General features: G+C 40.5%; 1 protein-coding gene across 4 annotated transcripts in view; it reads left to right on the top strand.

Annotated features, from left to right (window-relative positions):
* Positions 1-14,986, top strand: part of dip2a (DIP2 acetate--CoA ligase A) — a 133,183-nt gene that overhangs the window by 25,281 nt on the left and 92,916 nt on the right. The gene's annotated exons all lie outside the window — the stretch shown is intronic.

The following is a 14,986-nucleotide window of genomic DNA, read 5'->3' as shown; positions in this document are numbered from 1 at the left end:
TATAGTTTTTGTCTTATAATAATAGGTTGATCTGGGAAATGCACATGTATATCCACAATTCTAGAATCATATCGTGAGTCTTGTGTTTGTTGAAGCTGTAGTTCTGTCTGGTTCGGGAAGTCCTCAGTGTTATTTCGAGCCTCTCCGATAGAGTTACTGAGATGATTGAACAATGAGCAACACTATATTATGTTCCAGCTCGGGGTTAACGCTCTGGAAGTGTGCTGTGGTCCATTCGCGGCTCTCTTTAACACTGGGTGGAGCTGGAATGATCGGAATTGGAAAAAGCCCCAAAGGTTTCTTGTAATTCAAGACTAACAGAGCATTCGCTGCTATTAAATGATGGAGATGAAGAGTTTATAGGGCACATGCAGAAATCAACCGGTCGCTTCTGGAGTCAAACACACCTCAGTTTGGCAGGAATGCCCAAAAGCCTGGAGAAACACAGCATGCTGACACTTATACACTCATCATGCGATTATTATAGTGCTGAAGAACTTGAGGCTGCATGCTTTACATTCAATCAATATAACAGTGTGATTTAATGAGCTTATCCGCAACCCATCTCTGGGAAACATCCACACCCACATTCACACATACACACTCATACACTACGGACAATTTCGCCTACCCTACCTGTACCGCATTAAATTAAACAGTGTAGATTGTGTGGCAGCAGCTGAACGCAGACGTTCTAGTGAACTGAAGCCGTGTCAGTCCAGTGTTCAGAGCTGAAGTTCAGTTCAGTGTGCTTTAATCTTCACTGCTGAGAGTCCAAACACTGAAGAGCAAATCCATCCATGCGCAGCTCCACAAGTCCTGAACTATGCAAGTCAATGATGACACCAATGCAGTTTATGATTTAATGATTAATGATATATCTCAAAGATGTGTGTGGAAACAGAGAGATTAGAAGAGAGAGAGAGAGTGTGTGTGTGTGTGTGTGAGAGAGAGAGAGAGAGAGAGAGAGAGCGGTGTGTTTTAGAGACTGAGTGATTGATGGAAGCAGAATTAATCAGGAGAAAAGCCTCGACTTCTTCATCACTCATGCTGTGTATCACCTCACCACAATACTGAGTGATTGAAGCCGAGGTCATCATCATATTCCTGCTGCTGCTACTGCTGCTGGTGTGTGTGTGTGTGTGTGTGTGTGTGTGTGTGTGTATCATTTTTTCTCTTTTTTTTTTTAGAATATACTTGTTAAAATATGGCGGCACGGTGGCTCAGTGGTTACCACAGTGGCCTCACAGCAAGAAGGTCGCTGGTTCGAGCCCCGGCGGGGTCAGTTGGTGTTTCTGTGTGGAGTTTGCATGTTCTGCCCGTGTTGGCGTGGGTTTCCTTCGGGTGCTCCGGTTTCAGTCCAGACACATGCGGTATAGGGGAATTGATGAGCTAAAATGTCTTTAGTGTGTGAGTGTTTGTGTAAGTGTCTATGGGTGTTTCCCAGTACTGGGTTGCAGCTGGAAGGCCAATCGCTGTGTAAAACATATGCTGAAATAGTTGGTGGTTCATTCTAATGTGGCGACCCCTGGAAAAATAAAGGAAAATGAACGAATGAATGAATGAATGTATATATGAATGAATGAATATATGACTAAATGATTGAATGAATCAATGATTGAATGATTGAATGAAAAAATTACTAAATGAATGAATGAATAAATAAATAAATAATTGAATGAATGAATGAGTGTGTGTGAGAGAATGAGTGAGTATGGGTGTTTCCCAGTACTGGGTTGCAGCTGGAAGGGCATTTGCTGTGTAAAACATATGCTAGAATAGTTGGCGGTTCATTCCGCCGTGGCAACCCCTGATAAATAAAGGAAAATAAATAAATGAATAAATGATAAAATCTATAACTTAACTGTAAGTTATCATCAGGACTATAACTATAGCTTTTTCCAGAACCTTTCCTCTCTCTGTTCCTCAACAGTTGAATAGTCTTTAAGAGTCTCTAAAATATCTTCAGAGGAAGGGTTAATCATTTAGTCCTCATTGTTCTGCATTGCATTATGTTTTTTTTTTTACCTGCTGTGCTTGGATAATAAACCAAGTACTGTAAATAACATATTTGACTCACTATTGGCAGATATTGGAGTGATGACTGATATGTATTTGCATTTACCCTTTATGTGTGCTGAATGCTCGATTCTGATTAGCTAAAGGGTGTCCAAACTTGGTCCTGGAGGGCCGGTGTAGTGCAAAGTTTAGTTCCAGCCCCAATTAGGCACATCTAAAGCAGCTAGTCAAGCTCTTTCTAGATATACTAGAAACTTCCAGGCTGGTGTGCTGAAGGAAGATGGCCCTCCAGGACCGAGTTTGGACACTCCTGCTGATGGTCACTCTGAGGCAGGGCTGGGCAAACTCTGTCCTGAAGTGTCAAGTGTCCTGCAAAGTTTATCTTCAACTCTAATCAAACACACCTGCTTATCGATTTCTAGTGAACTTGAAGACTCTAATTAGCATGTGCAGGTGTGTTTGATTAGTGTTGGAGCTAAACTGTGCAGGACACCAGCGCTCCAAGACCGGACACCACATCAAGCAGCTAATCAGTAGTTTATTGAGCTGAAAGTCTTAGTTAATGGTTTGTTAAAAGTGTGAATTGTACATTAAACTAAAGTGTGACCCTAATTTAGTAGATGTAGTGGATGATACAGCAGGATTGACAGGTTAACACACGCATGTCTTGTAATAATACTCTAACCTTCCTCTCGATTCTGATGGTTTCTCAGTGGGATCCTGAAGCCCCAGAGCCATTCACCTGCACCGCTCGCTCACTATCAGGTGTTCCCTCATCAGTCAGCACACAGATATCGGTTTACATGCACGTTTCTCATGCCCTCGTGAAGACTGAAGAGAGATCTCCCCAACACATCTGAGTGCTTTAATGACTGACTGTATTGAGAGATGATCCTCGTGTACTGTATGCTTTATGAAGTAAAAGCTTTGGTAAACTAAAACTGGGGGTAACCGTGTGTGACAGTGACAGCAGCATGTGAACGGTAGATTATACGACAGCAGAACTATAGTGTGTTCCAGCACTACTGAAGACCAATAACAGCTTCATGAGGCCAACAGAACGAAATATGGCAACAAATGCTGCCTTCTGATCCACTTCTCACATCAGATTACAGCTTGACTGGGAAAAGAGTGGAAGACAGATTTACTGGAGCGCTGTTATCACACACTGTGCTTTCTGAACGGCTGATGAGTGTGTGTTTGATTGAATAAATAGGGTTTAAGTAGTGCATTTGGGTCTCTATGTGTGTGTGTGTGTGTGTGTGTGTGTGTGTGTGTGTGTGTGTGTGTGTGTGTGTGACTGACTTGTATTCCTTACTTTATGAGGGACCAATTGTCCCCACAAGTATAGCAACACCAGTTAGCTTTGACCTTGTGGGGACAATTGTTGGTTCCTATAAGGAAAATGGTTCATACATCACACAGAATACAGTATATAACAATATAATAATGTGTGTGTGTGTGTGTGTGTGTGTGTGTGTGTGTGTGTGTGTGTGTGTGTGTTTGTGTGTGTGTGTTTGTTTGTGTGTTTGTTTGTGTGTGTGTGTGTGTGTGTGTGTATTACCTACACACACTCACACACACACACGTACCAATGCATGCACATGCATGCACACACAGATACTAATACACACATATGCACACCCGTAGTAACACACACACACACACACACACACACACAAACACACACACACGAACACACACTTACATACTAACGTATACATACACATACTAACACACACACATGCATGCATACACAAAGCTGCGTGCACATAAACAGATATTTACAAATACCCACACACACACACACACACACACACACAGGCTGTCTGAGGGGAGTATGTGACCGTAAGAGGAAACACACACACACACACACACACACAGCTCTGATCACAGGAGCCGCTGACTGACACGTCCTTCTGCACACACACTGATAACACTGTTTACACTGGTTACCTCACAAACACTTAACACACTCCTCCCTGTACTGCCCGAAGACACACACACACACACACACACACACACGTGAGCGCACACACACATATACAGGCACACAAACATCAGTGTGTGTATGTGTGGGGTGTCAGTGTGTGTGGGTTTGTCAATGCGTGAGTCGGTTTATGAATGTGTGTTTTTGTGTGTGTGTGTGTGTGTGTGTGTGTGTGTGTGTGTGTGTAAGTGTGTGTCTGAGTTTGTTTGTGCGTGTTTTACAGTGTGTTTGTGTGTATGTTAGTGTGTGCATGCTGATGTGTGTGTGTGTGTGTGTATATTACTTTGTGTGTGTGTATACATTAGTATGTGTGTGTATTAGTGTCTTTGTGTGTACATTATTATGTGTCATTTTGTGTACATTAGTGTGTGTGTGTGTGTATGTTTGTGTGGGGGGGTGGTCAATGCGTGTGTGTATACATTAGTATGTGCGTGTATGTTAGTGTGTTTGTGTGTGTACATTATTATGTGTGTGTGTCAGTTGTCTACATTAGTGTGTATGTATGTGTTTGTGGGGGGGGGGGTTGTCAATGCGTGTGTGTAAATGAATGTGTCTGTTTGTGAGTGTGTGTGTGTATGTGTGTGTGAATTTGCTTGTGTGCGTTTTACAGTGTGCTTGTGTGTACGTTAGTGTGTGTATGTGTGTGTGAATTTGTTTGTGTATGTGTGTATTAATGTGTGTTTGTGTGTACATTAGTATGTGTGAGTGTCAGTTTGTCTACATTAGTGTGTGTGTTTGTGTGTGTATGTGTGCACGCACGCATTATTATGTTTGTTTGTGTTTGTAGATTAGTTTGTGTGTGTATTTGTGTACATTAGTGTATGTTAACTAGTATATGTGTGTGTACATTAGTGTGTGTGTGTGTGTGTGTGTGTGTGTGTACATTATGTCTGTATGTGTGCATAAGGATGTCATAATGTGTGTGTGTGTGTGTGTGTGTGTGTGTGTGTGTGTGTGTGTGTGTGTGTGTGTGTGTGTGTGTGTACTGATCTTCTTTCTCAGTGTGTATTCCCTCTGCTCTCTGCTTCTGCTGTTACTATTAGTCTGAATGCCCGAAGGACACTAGCGTCTGTATCCAGGTCTGACTCTCGCTTTGATGTAGACGGCTCTGCTAAAATCATTCTCTCTGTGTGTGTTGTCCTGTATAAACATCTGAACATCCTCCTCAACCTTCCTTTACTGTCAAACAACTGATTTCCAGTCCTTCTTTAATGAAAACATTGCATCTGTCTGCATTTTTTCTGACATTACTCATGATACTTTTTAATACAATACTTATGGTTTGCCTTGTTGTACGTTTCAGGTGACAAATCCACTAGAGGGTGCTGTATTGCTTTGTTTTTTATCTGAAATATGTTATTTAGGGTGTGTTTTGTCGTATATTTGAAAGGACAAATCCACTAGAGGGCGCTTTTTACATTTTCGCGAATTTAAAATACGCTACTTAGGATACGTTTTATTGTACGCTTCAGATGCCAAATCCACTAGAGGGCGACGTCTTATTTTTTGTTTATGAGTCTGAAATACATTACTTAGGGTGTGTTTTGTTGTACGTTTAGGTGACATATCCACTAGAGGGTGCTGTCTGCTTATTTGTGAATCTGAAATATGTTACTTATGGTACATTTTGTTGTACGTTACAGACGAAAGATCTACTAGAGGGCGCTGTCTAGTTATTTGCAAATTTAAAATACATTATGTAGGGTACATTTTGTTGTATTTTACAAATGATTAAACCACTAGAGAGTGCTGTCTAGTTTTTTGAGAATCTGAAATACGTTGTTTAGGGTGCATTTTGTTGTACGTTACAGTGAACAAATCCCCTGTCTACATTTTTACGAATCTGAAATGCATCAATTAGGGTGTGTTATGCTGTACGTTACAGATTACAAATCCACTAGAGGGTGCTGTCTCATTTTTTTTAAGAATCGAAAATACATTACTTAGGGTGTGTTTTGTTGTACGTTTCAGATGGCATATCCAGTTGAGGGTGCTGTCTGCTTATTTGTGAATCTGAAATATGTTACTTATGGTACTTTTTGTTGTATATTATAGACGACAGATCTACTCAACCCAGGCTCATTCTGAAAGCGTAGTCCCGTGAACATTTCTGGCGACCATTAAATACGTCACGGGAGGTATGTATTTTTGCAGTTTTTGTTTTCGCAAATTCACAAGAGGCTGCTGTGTGCGCTTTTTCGCATCTTAAATGTCTCCTGCGAGTTCCGTCCGCGGCTGCGCTGTTCTCGCGTAAATAATAATTCGCGTTCTTCAGAAACATCCGCGGGACTACGTTTTCAGAATGAGCCTGTGTTGGGTCTACTAGAGGGTGCTGTCTAGTTGTTTGCGAAGCTGAAATGCGTTATTTAGGGTGTGTTTTTGTTGTACGTTACAGATGACAAATCCACTAGAGGGCGCTGTCTAGGTTTTTTAACGAATCAGAAATACATTACTCAGGGTATGTTTTGTTGTACGTTACAGATGAAAAACCCACTAGATGGCGCTGTCTACTTAATTGTAAAGCTGGAATATGTAACATAAGTACATTTAGTTGTTTGTTTCATATTAACACCCTTCTTGTACACTGCAATCTGACCACGGCAGAAAATATGTCCATATGGAGATAGATGGATTATACAGATATATTCAATACAAATTACAGACTGCATTAAGGTATTTTGTAGCGTTTATTAGCGTTTGTTCAATGAACCGCATGAAAATCATCTTATATTTATCAATAATACGTCCCTCTATATATCAATAATGTGTAAAGGAACAACAGTTGTTGTCGTCAGAGTGCCCCCTAGTGGTCACTTCACCAAAAACTGCAGTTAAATGTATGCTGAAGTGCATATATACGGTTTCACAGAGTAATTATGCGCCTTTTCTCATCGCCAGTCTGTTTAATGTATGTTTATGTGTATTAGTTTTTATTATAGGATGAGTAGAATAATCTTGTCAAAAATAAAAACTGCATTATTACCCCATTGGTCGATTAATTAGCTTATTCTAAGGAAAAACTTGCTTCATTTTGACCCATTATTTCTGAAAACAAGACTTTATGTTTTGCTTGTCTGTAAAATGCTTCTTGATTTAAGAATTCGCAGGTATTTGGACTAGAAACTAGACCAAAACTCGAGCAAGAAGCCATTTTTACTCAGTGTATTCATTATCCGCAAACTCCTGGCTCCCAGCCATTTCTCTTTTCTCCGTTTCTTTGTTTCCCTTTCTACAGCAGACTCTCCCTTCTCCTTATATAGCATGTGTTCTGCTGTAATCTGCTCTTACTGAGTAACTAGACATACGGTAAACACACTGACGTCTGTTTTCTCTGGGTGAGCTTTATCTCGGGCCGTGTGGAGGAGAGGTGTCGTTCTCAGACAGATAGCGATACACAAACTGACAGCAGGAAGCAGATAGCATTGACTCTTATGGAAACTTCATGAGTCTCCAGCTGTCACTTCAGGATACTCACGCTTTGGACTCCAAATCTGCTGCATTCTGCTCTAGGGACACTCCAAGATCTCAACCATAGAAGACAGTTATAAAGGCCTCCTATTAGGGCTGCGTGATTAATCGGTGGTAAACGAGTCACATACTGTATTTATCAGGTAAAATTCACCCAAAAATGTCATTTCTGTCTTAATGTACTGATGTATTCATGAACGCAACATCACACATGAGCTTAAGCACTGTTTGTTTATTACTGAGAGGATGTGCGTGTGCTGCCAGTGCTGTCTGCTTTAGTGAACCTGCAGATCCTGCAGAGGCTGTGAGTAACAGCTAGTAAAGTTGTAAACAGCGTTGAGTTTAAGCAAAAGAATAACTCCGGTTAAGCAAAGTTAATGTTTGGACTGAGGGCAAATAGGTCGCCTCACAGCAAGAAGGTCGCTGGTTCGAGCATAGGCTGGGTCAGTTGGCATTTCAGTGTGGAGTTTGCATGTTCTCCCCATGTTGGCGTGGGTTTCCTCCGGGTGCTCCGGTTTCCCCCACAGTCCAGACACATGCGCTATAGGGGAATTGATGAACTAAAATGTCTGTAGTGTGTGAGTGTGTGTGTAAGTGTCTATGGGTGTTTCCCAGTACTGGGTTGCAGCTAGAAGACCAATCGCTGTGTAAAACATATGCTGAAATAGTTGGTGGTTCATTCGAATGTGGCGACCCCTGGAAAAATAAAGGAAAATGAATGAATGTATATATGATTGAATGAATATATGACTAAATAATTGAAAGAATGAATGAAGGAATATATTAATGAATGAATAAATGAATGATTGAATGAAAAAATTACTGAATGAATGAATAAATAAATAAATAATTGAATGAATGAATGAATGAATGAATGAATGAATGAATGAATGAATCAATAAATGAATGAATGATTGAATGAATGAATGAATGGCTGAATGAAAAAATTACTGAATGAATGAATAAATAAATAAATGATTGAATGATTGAATGAAAAATAAATGAATGAATGAATAAATAAATACCTAAATAAATAAATGAATGAATAAATGATTAAATGAATGAATGACTAAATGAATGAATTATTAAATGAATGAACAAATGAATAATGAATGAATAAATGAATGAACAAATAAATGAAAGAATGAATAAGTGAATGAACAAATGAATAAATGAATGAATGAATTTATTAATAAATAAATTAATGAATGAATAAATAAATGAATAAATAAGTAAATGAATGAATGAATGAATGAATAAACAAATAATAAATAAATAAATAAATAAAAGGATGAATAAATAAATGAATAAATAAATGAATGAATGAATAAATGATCGAATAAACAAATAATAAATGAATAAATAAATAAATAAAAGGATGAATAAATAAATGAATGAATAAATAAATAAATGAACAAATGAATGAATGAATGAATGAATGAGCTATAATCCTCCTCTCTGGATGTGTGGATGAGTTGATCAGGCGAGGGTGATGCCGTGTTGTTTGTGGGATCTTGAGGATGTCTCGGAGCTGATGTCAGTGTTAGCATGAGCGCCGCTGAGCAGATGACGGAGCTGCACAGTTATCCAGTGATGTAGCGCTGAATAAATGCACTGCTCCACGCTCAGCTTCAGCCTTACATGGTCAAACCGTGATGCAGATCAGAGGAACACACCAGTCTGAGGGAAACACACACACACACACAGCCCGTGTGTGTGAGCAGAGGGCATTCTGGGTATGAGGAACACGGAGAGACTGCAGCTGCGCAGGAAGACTGTGTGTGTGTGTGTGTGTGTGTGTGTGTGTGTGTGTGTGTGTGTGTGTGTGTGTGTGTGTGTGTGTGTGTGTGTGTGTGTGTGTGTGTGTGGGAGTAAGTGTATATCTGTGTTTGTGTCTGTACATGTTTGTGCATTTGTTTGTGTATCTGTGTAAAACTGTGTGTGTGTGTGTGTGTGTGTGTGTGTGTGTTCTCTCTCAGTCAGTAATGCCCTCATTGTCCTGATGCCTCTGTCTTGTTTCCGCTGTGAGCTCTGAGCTGCTGCAGGTGCAGAAAACATTGATTGAGCCGGTCAGAAAGAAGAGAAAGAAAGAAAGAAGCCAGGCGTGACAAGAAAGAGATGTAGACATGTGGGAAGACTGACTGAGTGCCAGAGAGAGAGTGTGTGTCAGAGCTTAGCCTACATCAGGTGCACACTTCACAATCTCACCAGTAGTAGTAGGTCATCCAGGTACTTCTCCACTAGGTACTTCTCTCACAGGTGTGTGTGTGTGTGTGTGTGTGTGTGTGTGTGTGTGTGTGTGTTTGTAGAGTATTTTACAGCAGCTTCAGACATGTCGTTTTGGTTTTGAGCAGTGGTACGCCTGTTTTGCAGCTGATTTCCTCATTTCCTCACAGTGGCTGGCCGTCGGGTCATTATTAATGGATGTTCAGTGTGTGTGCTGAGAGCCGCTCTTGAGGACGAGGGCCGCTGTGGGTCTTTACACAGGACGTCCTGGCTCTGAAACTGTCTGCTGATCAATGAGCGCTCTGTTTAGATCTGCCAGCAGAGCGGGACAGACCCAAATAATAGAGCCCACATAACAAACACTAGCTTTATAGTAAACACTGCAGTGTTTTGGACCATACTATAGTGAAGCACTTGAACTGATCTGTTGTGGTGATTCTGCAGTTTCTATGGTAACACAACTACAGTAATTAATCTGTTGTGGTGATTCTACAGTTGCTATGGTAACACAACTACAGTAATTAATCTGTTGTGGTGATTAGATAGTTGCTATGGTAACAACAACTATAGTAATTGATCTGTTGTGGTGATTCTACAGTTGCTATGGTAACACAACAACTACAAAATTAATCTTTTGTGGTGATTCTACCATTGCTATGGTAACACAGCAACTACAGTAAATGATCTGTTGTAGTGATTCTGCAGTTGCTATGGTAAGAGCTAGTATAGTAATTGATCTGGTGTTGTGATTCTACTGTTGCTATGGTAACACAAAAACTATAGTAATTAATCTGTTGTGGTGATTCTACAGTTGCTATGGTAACAACTACAGTAATTAATCTCTTGTAGTGATTCTACAGTTGCTATGGTAACAATAATAATAATTAATCTGTTGTTGTGGTTCTACAGTTGCTATGGTAACACAACAACTACAGTAATTGATCTGTTGTGGTGATTCTACAGTTGCTATGGTAACAAAAACTATACTAATTAATCTGTTATGGTGATTCTGCAGTTGCTATGGTAACACAACAACTACAGTATGAGCCAATACTATAGTGTATATTGTAGTACAACACATCAGAGTTTACTGTAGTAAAAATTAAACTCAATCATATTTTCATCCATAATTCCTTTGGTGACTTTGATGTTAAGGACAGGAAGATAAAAATAAATAATACATATTAATACATCAAAATAAAGAAAATATATGGAGATTTTGGGCCACACCCTTAAACCCTTAACTATTTTCATATTGGTTAATTAACAGTGATGGAGTCAGTACTTGAGTTCAGATATTACACAGGCTACCACACCATAACCATTGAGGGTAACTTCACGGGTCATTCCAATGCAGAGAGAGTGAATCTGCTCCGTCTCTGCATGCTTTAACAGACACTGACTCTGCAGAAATGTGTCATGAAATACAGAAGTTTGACACATGACGTGTCTGAAAACGAGCAGCAGGAACATTCTCTGAATATTTCTCCTTTTGTCTCCCTCTAACAGCTGAAGGTCATGCATGTGTGGAATGACTCCAGGATGATTCGATTACAGTAACAGTGAAGTCGTTGTTGCTGTCACACTAATACAACTGGAGTGTGTTCGGTAAATGTGCATCCCGTGCGGCAGCGTCAGTGTTTTCACAGTCGAGTGAGGACTGATTCAGTGTATGTCGTGTGGCCTGTTTGGTTCTTGTTTATCTGGGTGTTGTGTTCCTCAGTGATGATCAGGGCTGCACAATATATCATTTCAGCATCAATATCACAATATACTCAACACAATAGTCCAGAGAGAAAGACAACTCTTCTACACATGTATAACAAATACACAAGCTCAAACCCACATACAGCCCTGAATGCCCCCCTAGGAGAAGAATAAAACTAAGTAGTGCAATCAATCAATCAATCAATCAATCAATCAATCAATCAATCAATCAATCAATCAATCAATCAATCAATCAATCAATCAATCAATCAATCAATCAATCAATCAATCAATCAATCAATCAATCAATCAATCAATACATCAATCAATCAATCAATCACTATTCATCCATTTTCCCTCAGCTTAGTCCCTTTATTAATCAGGGGTCGCCACAGCGGAATGAACCGCCAACCATTCCATCATATGTTTTATGCAGCGGATTTCCTTCTAGCTGCAACCTATTACTGGGGAACACCCATACACACTGACTAAATAAATAATTAATCAAATAGATAAATAATCACGTCAATAAATTTAATTAAATAAAAACATTGCCTGAATAAACATGTGTGATAACATAATCAGATAGCATAATGTGTTGTGTTGTGTTGTGTTGTGTTGTGTGTCCATCAGTGTGTTGTTGAGCTCCTCTGGGGTTTTCCTCTCTCTCTCACACAATCAGATGCTGAAAGTTCCGACTGTGGTTTTTGGAGAATCTTCAACAAGAATCAGCTGCAAAATATGTTCCTACACGCCACTCATTGTGTGTGTGTGTGTGTGTGTGTGTGTGTGTGTGTGTGTGTGTGTGTGTGTGTGTGTGTGTGTGTGTGTGTGTGTGTGTGTGTGCAGTCAACAAAACCCATGCTGCTTATGCTGGTATTCTATTCATAAATGCACATGCACTTGGTTTTCTGGAGCTTAGAGGAAGTGTAGCGGCAGTCTGACAAGCCGCATCAAAAATGTAGTGTACTTTCATTTTTACTACAGTAGACTGGGGTGTAATATACCCTATAGCTGTAGAAGACTACAGTATTGAGTCATTAGTTTATTAGTTTAGTAATTGTGTTACCATAGCAACTGTAGAATCACCACAACAGATAGATCAATTACTAGAGTTGTTGTGTTACTATGGCAACTGTAGAATCACCAGGAAAGATAACTTTGGTAGTTGTTACCGTAGCAACTGTAGAATCACCACAACATATTAATTACTATAGTTGTTTTGTTACCATAGCAACTGTAGAATCACCACGGCAGATAAATTAGCTATTATAGTTGTTGTGTTACCATAGCAACTGTAGAATCACCACAACATATTAATTACTATAGTTGTTGTGTTACCATAGCAACTGTAAAATCACCATGACTTATTAATTACTATAGTTGTTTAGTTACCGTAGCAACTGTAGAATCACCAACAGATCAATTAGTTACTATGGTTTTTGTGTTGTCATAGCAACTGTAGTATCAGTACTATACTACAGTATGGTTCCCAAGCACTGCAGTATTTACTCTAAATGACCACAGTATTGTTGATGTGGTCCGATTTCTCCCGCTGGACAGTAACAGCTCACCCTGCTCTGCTTGTCCTCAGTACAGCTCAGTTCTCCTTGTCTCTCAGTCGCTGACCTCCTCTTGGAAATGACATCCGCTTTCTCTTTCCACCCGGCTGAAGATATCGAGAGATCAGCGGATATTAAAAAGCAATGAAAGGGAGAAACTGCAGCTCACGTCCGTCATCACAGCACTCGACTGTACAAACTATTCTAACTCAGCAAATCATTAGAAAAAGAAGCGCCAGAGCTCCAACAGCATCACAGAGACAGCATTATCAGGACATTCTGACTCGGTGTGCTCATATCTGTCACTGTCTATGGCTCATATCTTCAGTCTCCATGAGGAACACTGTTCATTCATTCATTTTCTTTTCAGCTTAGTTCCTTTATTAATCTGGGGCCGCCACAGCGGAATGAACCGCCAACTATTCCAGCATATGTTTTACATATCGGATGCCCTTCCAGCGGCAACACAGTACTGGGAAACACCCATACACACTCATTCACACTCATACACTACGGCCAATTTAGGTGATCAATTCCCCTATAGCGCATGTGACTGTGGGGGAAACTGAAACTCCACACTGAAACACCAACTGACCCAGCGGGGACTCCAACCAGCAACCGTTTTGTGGGGCGAGAGCGCTACCCACTGCGCCATCGCATCGCCATGTTCATCCATATATAATATACTGTATAGACAATCAGCCAGAGTGAAGATGAAGATGGAGAGGTGTGGAGTGTGTGCTGTGAGGGTCCAGTTTAGGGGGAGAGGAGAGAATATACCCTCAGTGCATTACAGCAGTGTGTGTGTGTGTGTGTGTGTGTGTGTGTGTGTGTGTGTGTGTGTGTGTGGACTGGAATCAGAGCGTGAATGAGGAGGATTTGCCTTTGGTTTCAGTAGAACAGAAGTGGCAGCGCTCACATGACTGAAGAGGACAGAAGAGACATGGAGAACAGGCTAGACCTGTCTTTAAGAGTTCACACACACTCCTTTGACACACACACACACACACACACACATGTGCGTAGACATACTCACACACACACACAAACATAGATTCGCATACAGATAATCACACACAAACACATAAATACACACACACAAACATACACAAACACATGCATTGACTCACATACAATTACACACACACACAAACACATAGATTCACAAACAGACAATTGCACACTAACACACACACACACACAAACATAAACACACATACACACACTCTCTCACACATGCAGGCACACACATAAACATTGTCTCTCACTCATACACACACACACACACACACACACGTGCATTGACTCACATACAGACAATTACACAAACACACACACAAACAAACACACATACACTCTCTCACACACACTCACACACACCATCTGGTCATAGTTATCATCTTATCTGTTGATTCAGACTCTAGGGCTGTCAGTCAGGAGTGTGTGTGTGTGTGTGTGTGTGCGTGTGTGTGTGCGTGCGTGCGTGTGTGTGTGTGTGTGTGTGTGTGTGTGTGTGTGTAATATCAGCACTATAGAGATGTGCCTCCTGTAGGTCAAAGATGACAGTGGTGTTGTTTAATAAACCATTAGAGAGACTGTGTGTGTGTGTGTGTGTGTGTGTGTGTGTGTGTGTGTGTGTGTGTGTGTGTGTGTGTGTGTGTGTGTGTGTGTGTGTGTGTGTGTGTGTGTGTGTGTGTGTGTGTGTGTGTGTGTGTGTGTGTAGTGTTTCTCAGAATCTGCTTCCTGCCTCCACAGTGCTCTTCCTCTTCCTCTGAGCTCTGACAGGAAACACAAAGGCACTTCCTGCATCATTCCACACAATGCAGAGTAACACACACACACACACACACACACACACACACACTGACCTTTTCAGGCTTTGTTGTTGGTTTATTGCGCTTCACTCAGTGTGTGTTTCTGGAGTCTATGAGCTCTTTCTTCCTCATTTGATACGAGTCATTAATCTGTCTGTCTGTGTGTGTGTGTGTGTGTGTGTGTGTGTCTGTGTGAGTGT

The sequence above is a fragment of the Danio rerio genome, chromosome 9 (assembly GCF_052040795.2).
Source record: "Danio rerio strain M-AB ecotype USA chromosome 9, GRCz13ab, whole genome shotgun sequence".
In the NCBI taxonomy this organism is placed as follows: Eukaryota; Metazoa; Chordata; class Actinopteri; order Cypriniformes; family Danionidae; genus Danio; species Danio rerio.
This window is presented reverse-complemented; position numbering and strand designations above follow the sequence as displayed.